Source organism: Lepus europaeus, chromosome 8, assembly GCF_033115175.1.
Source record: "Lepus europaeus isolate LE1 chromosome 8, mLepTim1.pri, whole genome shotgun sequence".
Classification (NCBI taxonomy): Eukaryota; Metazoa; Chordata; class Mammalia; order Lagomorpha; family Leporidae; genus Lepus; species Lepus europaeus.
Window position 1 is genome coordinate 32,365,345 of NC_084834.1, and position 8,156 is coordinate 32,373,500.

Below are 8,156 nucleotides of genomic sequence, written 5' to 3' on the forward strand. Positions count from 1 at the left end.
GGATTCATTCTCAGTATGGAGAAAAAGACTCTCCTTAGGCGATTTAATCAGGCCCGATGGATCCACATTAAACATACAGATCCCCCAGCCCCAACTGTAGAGACTGCGGGTCCCAGGCAAAGCTTGGGAATCTGCATTTTTATGTGATTAGGTGATTCTGATGCAACTGATCTTTGATTACAAGGGGGCACCGCTCCAGGGGTTAAAGTCTTATAAAGTGAGGTTGACACACGACATGCTGTGTTTCTTTGAGACTAATATGATTTGCAATTACTTATCTGTGTTTCTACATTAGGGGTTCCTGTCCTGCAAATGGTGGAATCTGAAACATAAGCACCTTTGCCTCAGGAAAAGGATCAGGCTGATGTTTGCAGACTCAGCTGCTTTACCTTGTGGAGTGGAAGGTTTCCTGGAGAAATCCAGATGAGGTTTTTTTTAATATGGAAGGCAGGTTGCCTAACTCCTCAGTCCACCCCACGTCAGGCAGTAGTTGCTGATACTCGCATGCTCTCACCCTTATCCATTCTCGCAAAAATGGCGGTTTTACTTTACGAAAACTCAGCTATTGTATTACTTAGCTTTTCATTCCTACAACAAAATGCCAGGGAAAACTGACTCTACAAAGGGAAAATGTTTACTTAGGTCAGTTTTGTAGGTTCCAGTCCAAAACTGAGTGGCTGCACTGGCTTGGCCTGATGAGGGCAGTGGCCAATGGCAGAGTGAGTGGGAAAGAGGGTCATGTGGTGTGACAGGAAGCAGAGGGTGCCTTCCTTGGCGAGTCTCTCCTAAGCTCAAGGGCAAAAAAGGCAAATGAAGGCTACTTTGTGAGGACACTCTGCTAAGGACCTAAGGACCTCCCACTAGGCTCCACCTCCTATAGATTCCACCACCTCCCTACAGTGCTGTCTTGGGAGGTGGTGGGACTTTGGGGAGACATTCAAACTAATATCCCAACCACAGCAGAGTTTGTATTGTTTTGAGAGAAGAAAATAGAATTATTAAAATTATTTTTAGATAATATTTTAAAATTTTCTTCACAAACTACGTGACAGTGGATAAACAAATAACGTATAAAATAAGGTCTTTCAACAGAAATCACGGGTTGCCTGGCATTGTGGTGCAGGGAGTTAAGCAGCCTCCTCTGATGCTGGCATCCAACATCAGTGCTGCAGTCCCGGCTGCTCTGCTTCCCACCCAGCTTCCCGCGAATACACATCCTGAGAGGTAGTCCAACTCACTGAGCCCCTGCCCCCAGAGAGTTCCTGGCTGCTGGCTCCAGCCTGGTCCAGTCCTGGCTGTGGTGGTCATTTGGGGAGTGAACCAGTGGATGGAAGACCTATTTCTGTCTATCTCTTTCCTCTCTGTCACTCTGCCTTTCAAACAAATAAATCTTTTAAAAATGAATTATGGGTGCTAGTGCTGTGGCACAGTGGGTACAGCCGCCACCTGCAATGCCAGCATCCCACATGGGTGCCAGTTCCAGTCCTGGTGCTCCTCTTCTGATCCAGCTTTCTGCTATGGCCTGGGAAAATAGTAGAAGATGTCCCAAGTCCCTGGGCTCCTATACCCAGGTGAGAGACCTGGAAGAAACTCCTGGCTCCTGGCTGTGGATCAGCGCAGCTCCAGCCTTTGTGGCCATTTGGGGAGTGAACCAGAGGATAGAAGACCTCTCTCTTTCTCTCTACCCCTCTCTCTACCTATGCCTCTCTGTAACTCTACTTGTCAAATAAATAAATAAATCCTTAAAAAATAATCAAGTCTGCCTCTTATAGAAAAAAAAGAATTATGCTATAAGCATACTATATTAATACTTTCCTATAATTTATAACATTTTTACTTTTTTTCTCTCAGAATCAATAATTATATCATTTTAACAACTCTAACCTTAAGAACCGACATAGTAAAACTTAATTTAAGTGACAGTACCTACCATTGGGTTCAAATGGAATTATGGCTTAGTTCAGCAGTCTAACTGAAGTTGAACAAGCTTCTTAAAAATAAGTTATACTTCAAATTAGAGAATGGGAGTAACTAATTGAATTTATTGTTTTAGAATTCTAAAAACCCTCATACTCACTCTGTCATTACATTTTATCAGATACCTCACTTCTCATGAACCTGAAACTCAGTACTGACTTGTATGGTCTTGTTTCCAGCTTGTACAGTCTGTCATAAAACATCCTTTTGTAAATGAAATCATGGCAGGCTGTGTTATTCCAATATTTTAAATATTTAAAAGAAAAAAAAAAAAACCAACCAAGAGCACCATGAGAGTGAACCTGAGTTGTGAGAGGGACAGAGTGAAAATACCTTACTAAGTGACTCATCCCCAGTAAACCCAGCAGGGAGTATGACAGGAAGGGCCTCTGGCAGGCCAGGCCTTAACCAAGCTTCTCTCTCAAAGAAAACTGATTATTCTACACAGGCGCTAATAAGCACTCATTAAAAGGGTTTCATGGTAAAGTTAGTTTAGAACACGTTGCGATAAACATGTTTCCTTGCTGCAGGGCTTCTCAGAGCCTTTATTATTTCAATATGTATTGTGCATCTTTCAAAGGGGCCTCCATTGTATAGTATTTCCTAAATGTATTTGACCGTAAACCTTCTTTCATGGAGAACGTATCTGGGGATTGGTATTTTACAGAACAGTCCAGGAACTGGGCAGATTAGAGGATACCTGAGACAATGGCTAGCCTGAAGTCTGTTAAACTTAATAGACCCCAGCTCGGTCTCCAGCTTAAAGCACTGGCAGTCTGCAAGGAGGGTGGATAAAGTACTGTTGTGCTTAAAAGCTGAGAGAGAACATTAAACAGTCAAGTTCACATATATGCTTTTCATACGTGCTACACCCATATAACTATGGCCCATATCCTGCGTTTCAGAAGGCTCTTCTCTGTCACTTTCCAGTCAAAACAGCACACATGCATCCACATGCATGTGCACACATTCATGTGTGCAGACATCTGCCCATGTGTCCCCACGCATACACATCAGTAAGTACTGTTTCAATTTTTGTCACCATAGGTATCATCATAGACAAGACCTGTCAGGCTATATTCCATGGAGGTGGATGAAACCCAAGGAGAAAACAGGTAATATAAAGACCAGAGAAGGCAGAATTCCCTTGAGAAAAAAAAGACTCTGTAAGAAGCTGAAGCCTCCATCTCAGCCTGAATCCGTCTCCTCCACATAAGGTGCCAAATTTGGGTATTTGCGCATGTGTGGCTAACATCTGAATGAGTACACACAATATGTGATAACTCCAAGTTGTTTGAATCTGTCGCTACTGTATTATGATAATATTAATTATTAGTTCCAGATGGAATAATTTCTTCATGTTTATCAGCTGTGTGATTTAGAAATGTTTAGTAGCCTAGCAAAAACTGCGTGGTTTAGGTGGTCTGAAAGTCCCAAAAGCAAGGAACTGGTTGCAACAGGGTTAAATGGAACTAAAACAAGGGTAAAGCGCAAAAGAACAGGAAAAGGAAACTGATAAAATCTTTGATTTCCTGACACTTATTTTTGGTTATGTTTACTATTTGAAAGTTGAAACTGACTGTGTATATATTAGTGATCCCAATATATACTGCGTATCTATATTTAGGGGAAGAAAGATTGGAAGGTTATATACAAAATGTTATAGCTAAGTCGGAAGATACATGTGATTTTTATATTCTAGATCCCTTTTATTTACTTATTTTTATAGTAAGAACATGTACATTTTTTACAGTAAGAATTTATAAGCTGTCAAAATGTTATTTTACAAAAGCTAACATAAACTGAAGACATCCACATATCATCAATCACTCAAAGCTCACAAAGAATATCTAAGAGCTTAGGCAAGAAGAAACAAACAAAAAACCCTCTAAGGCAGAGTATGGTACCAATTTGAACTAATACAATACTCATATGAATTTCTTTCTCTTTAGTTCTGGGTCTGAAATAAGAGGAAGGAAAAAAAGCCCTTTTGAGTGTGTGTGTGTGTGTGTGTGTGGTAGATAGGGAAGGGGGAATACAGATACGGGACGAACAGCTATGAATCTGCCAAGGAAAGGTTCAAAGTATACACGAGGTCTTCAAAAAGTGCATGGACAAGGTATATTACCAAAACAAAACAAAACCATGCGTGGAATCTAAGATTTTTTTGCACCAAAGTAAATTTTAATTCTATCTTGTGTGAGCTTTATTAAGCACTCTCCTCTGTGTGGATCTCAAAGTAAAGTAACTTAAATCCACAGGTGTTCTTTTACAAGGAAACCCTTTCTATTCATAGATATCTACAATGAGATACTCCACAAATTGCATCCCATACCCTCAAACAAATAAACAAAAGGCTCATAACAACCAAGACTAAAACGTAGTGCATGTTAACAGTCAGGTCAATTTCACTGTCATACCTCCATAACCAGGCATACCAGGGTATAGTTACAGCTGATTTCTTCACCCCAGGAGAGGTTGGAGCAGAGTTGGCCACCTTACCTATCCTATGAAAGTTAGTCCTTGCTGTACAATTCTGCCTGGACAATGATATCAGTTTTACATGACATGTTACTGGTATGATCAAAAGTCATTTAAAAGGAACCATACATTATTACCAACACAATATTAACATGCAAAACCTTCACAGCCCCAGAAATTATCTAAGCTCAGAGGAGAGACTCTAGGGAGCTGTCACCATGGCATACTTCTTAACTGAGACCCCAGAACAACAGTTGTTAGAAACTCATCAGAGCCAACGCTGTGGCTCAGCAGGTTAAGTTGCTACCTGCAACTCTGTTCAAGTCTTGGCTCCTTCACATCTAATCCAGCTCCCTGCTAATGCATCTGGGAAAGCAGCAGAAGACGGTCCAGCTACTTGGGACCCTGCACCGTATGAGAGACCTGAATGGAGTGCTCGGCTCTTGGCTTCTGCTTGGCCCAAGCCCAGCCATTGCAGCCAATTGGGGAGTGAACCAGCAGATGGAAGACCTCTTTTTCTCTGCCTCTGCCTCTAACTCTGCCTTTCAAATAAATATTTTTATATAATAATATATATTTATACAATGTTCATATAATATATACATGTGTGTGTATATGTATATATAAAAAGAACTTCCAGAGCATGCTGCCAGTGATTTAGGGGCCTCCCACCATGCCCACTTCCTATATACCATGATTGGATTAAGCTCCCACCCTTTCAATGCTATGAACTCACAACCTTGGGGTTTAAACATTTGCAAGCGTTTGGGAGCTGCCTGGGACATGTTCAAACCCTGGCAATAGTGAAGCATCTTCTGTTCCTATTTTAAGACACACTACACACACCTAGCAAATTAATAAGGCTGGACTTAAAACTTCTTGTTTTGAGCTAAAAATTCAAATCGTCAGATACCATATGATAGGGGTTGATGCTGGGGAAGCCTAACACATGATCAAGAAGTTGAATCTAACTGGAGTGAATTCTTACCTTCCCCTACTTTTTATGGGTATTAGGCATTATCTCTGCAAGACAGAATAGCCTGGAGTGGCCTTATACTTCATAATGGCTTTTGTTTGCGGCTTATTGTTTTAGAATGCTTCTATAATCTCCTGAATCCCTCCTATAGGAACCTAAGCTCCAGGACCTGTAAAATTCAGGTCCTTTAGGATATTCAAAGCCCAATACTGACATCAGTACCAAGGTATGGTATAAAATGTGGAGTATCAAAAGCAGCAAGGGGGCAGCTGTTTGGCTAGCAGTTAAGCCACTGCTTAGGATGCCTGACTCTCACATCTGACTGCCTTGCTTCAAGGTTGGCCTCCATTTCGAATTCCAGCTCCCTGCTAATGTGCACCATGGGAGGAAGCAGGTGACAGCTCAAGTACTTGGGTCCCTGTCATCCACCTGAAAGACCCAGATTGAGTTCCAGGCTCCTGGCTTTGGCCTGGCCTAGCCCTGACTATTGCAGGCATTTGGGAAGTATACTAGAAGATGAGAGATATCTCAGTCTTTCTCCTCTTAAATGAAAACAAATATTCACAAAAAGAAAAGAAAATCCTATCAAGTGCTACACCGTATTATGATAAGCCTCCGGCAACTCTTCAAAACAACCACTTTAGATGTTACAACTGGTTTACAGCTCCAGTGGTACTGCTCCAGGTGAACAGATTTTTGGCTCTCTGAACACACCTGTCTCTACATTCTGAGGCAGTTGCCTCTACATGGGTCCAAGAAAAGTCACTGATTTTATCGGATTTTTCACTGATTTTTCTTGTTGAGAGGATGGGAGTGATGATTTCATGTTCTCTACAGGTCATGGGTTAAAAGGGAAGTCTTTTTTTAAAAAAATATTTATTTATTTGAAAGGCAGAGTTAGAGAGAGAGAGAGAGAGAGAATGAGAATCATCCATCCACTTGTTTACTCCCCAAATAGCCACAGTGACCAGGGCTGGGCCAGGCAGAAGCCAATAGCTTCTTCCATGTCTTGCACATAGGTGTAAGGGCCCAGGCACTTACTTGGGCTATCTTCTGCTGCATTACCAGGGAGCTGGATGGGAAGTGGAGCAGCCAGGACTTGAACCAGTGCCCATATGGGCCGCCAGCAATGCAGGCCATGGCTTTAATCACTGTTTCACAGCACCAACCCCAAAAGGAAAGTCTTTAAGGCCTCCATTCTTGAAGGCTGAACTTTGATTTCTGTCTTGATTTCCACGAGATTCTCCATACTTAAAATAAATCTATCTGCTCTTGAGGTGTCCTGAGCAGGTCAACTATACAATCCAAAGACCATATCTAAAATTTACTGCCTAGAGTGTCAATTGTTAAATCAACAACGGGAGTCACTGTGCACCTGCTCCCCTTGTAGGACCTCTGTCCTTAATGAGTTGTACTATGAGAATTAACCGTAAAACTAGTCTTCAAAAAGTACTTTATACTTTATATGTCTATGTGGGTGCAAAATGTTGAAATCTTAGTATACAATTGATCTTTTGTATATAAAGATCATTAAAAATCAATCTTAATGAAGAATGGGATGGGAGGAATAGTAGGAGGTGGGATGGGAGTGGGGGTGGGAGAGTGGGTACAGGAGGAAGAACCGCTATACTCCAAAAGCTGTACCTATGAAATTTATATTTATTAAATAAAAGTTTTCAAAAAATTTTTTTAAAAATAAAATTTATTGCCTGCCAAGAGTCACATCTTCAACTGCATAAACAGAGTCAGAGTTAGGCTAAAAGAACTCTAGAATCTTCTATTAATCAGTTACACATAGAGAAAATAATACCTTAAAATACCATGCTGTTTATCCATTCCTCCTTAGGGTACTGATCCTCTCTTGTTTTCAGATGCATCTTCACTATAAGGAAGGGCAAATGTAATTTAGTAGAGGAAACAAAGAAAAATAGTCTACTTGTAAAATTTGATCAGAGGATATTGCCAATAAAATAAGTGACATTGTCACATAAGTTCAAATATAACAATTGACTATATGAACTTCATTTGTATTTCAGTGGTATACTGCCAGTAACTAAACCCCTTCATGAAGATCACATCTTGTTTATTTATGTTTGAGAGAGAGAGAGAGAGAGAGAGAGAGAGAGACAGACAGACAGACATAGCCCTTATCTGCTAGGTCACTCCCCAAATCCTTGGAACAGCCAGGATTGGGTTGCGTTGAAGCTAGGAGCTTAGGAATTCAATTCTGGTCTCCCCTATGTGTGGCAAACAAACCTAACTACTTGAGCTATCACTGTTGTTTCCCAGGATTTACATAGGCAGGAAGCTAGAACTGGGAGCCAGAGATGGGACTCAAATCCAGGCCTTCTAATACAGAATGTGGGTAACCTAACCAGAATCTTTAGCACTGGACCGAATGCCTACCTCAGTCACAGCTTTATTATTATTATTATATATATATTTTTTTTTTTTTGACAGGCAGAGTGGACAGTGAGATAGAGACAGAGAGAAAGGTCTTCCTTTTGCCGTTGGTTCACCCTCCAATGGCCGCCGCGGTAGGCGCGCTGCAGCTGGCGCACCGCGCTGATCCGATGGCAGGAGCCAGGTGCTTCTCCTGGTCTCCCATGGGGTGCAGGGCCCAAGCACTTGGGCCATCCTCCACTGCACTCCGTGGCCACAGCAGAGAGCTGGCCTGGAAGAGGGGCAACCGGGACAGGATCAGTGCCCCGACCGGGCCTAG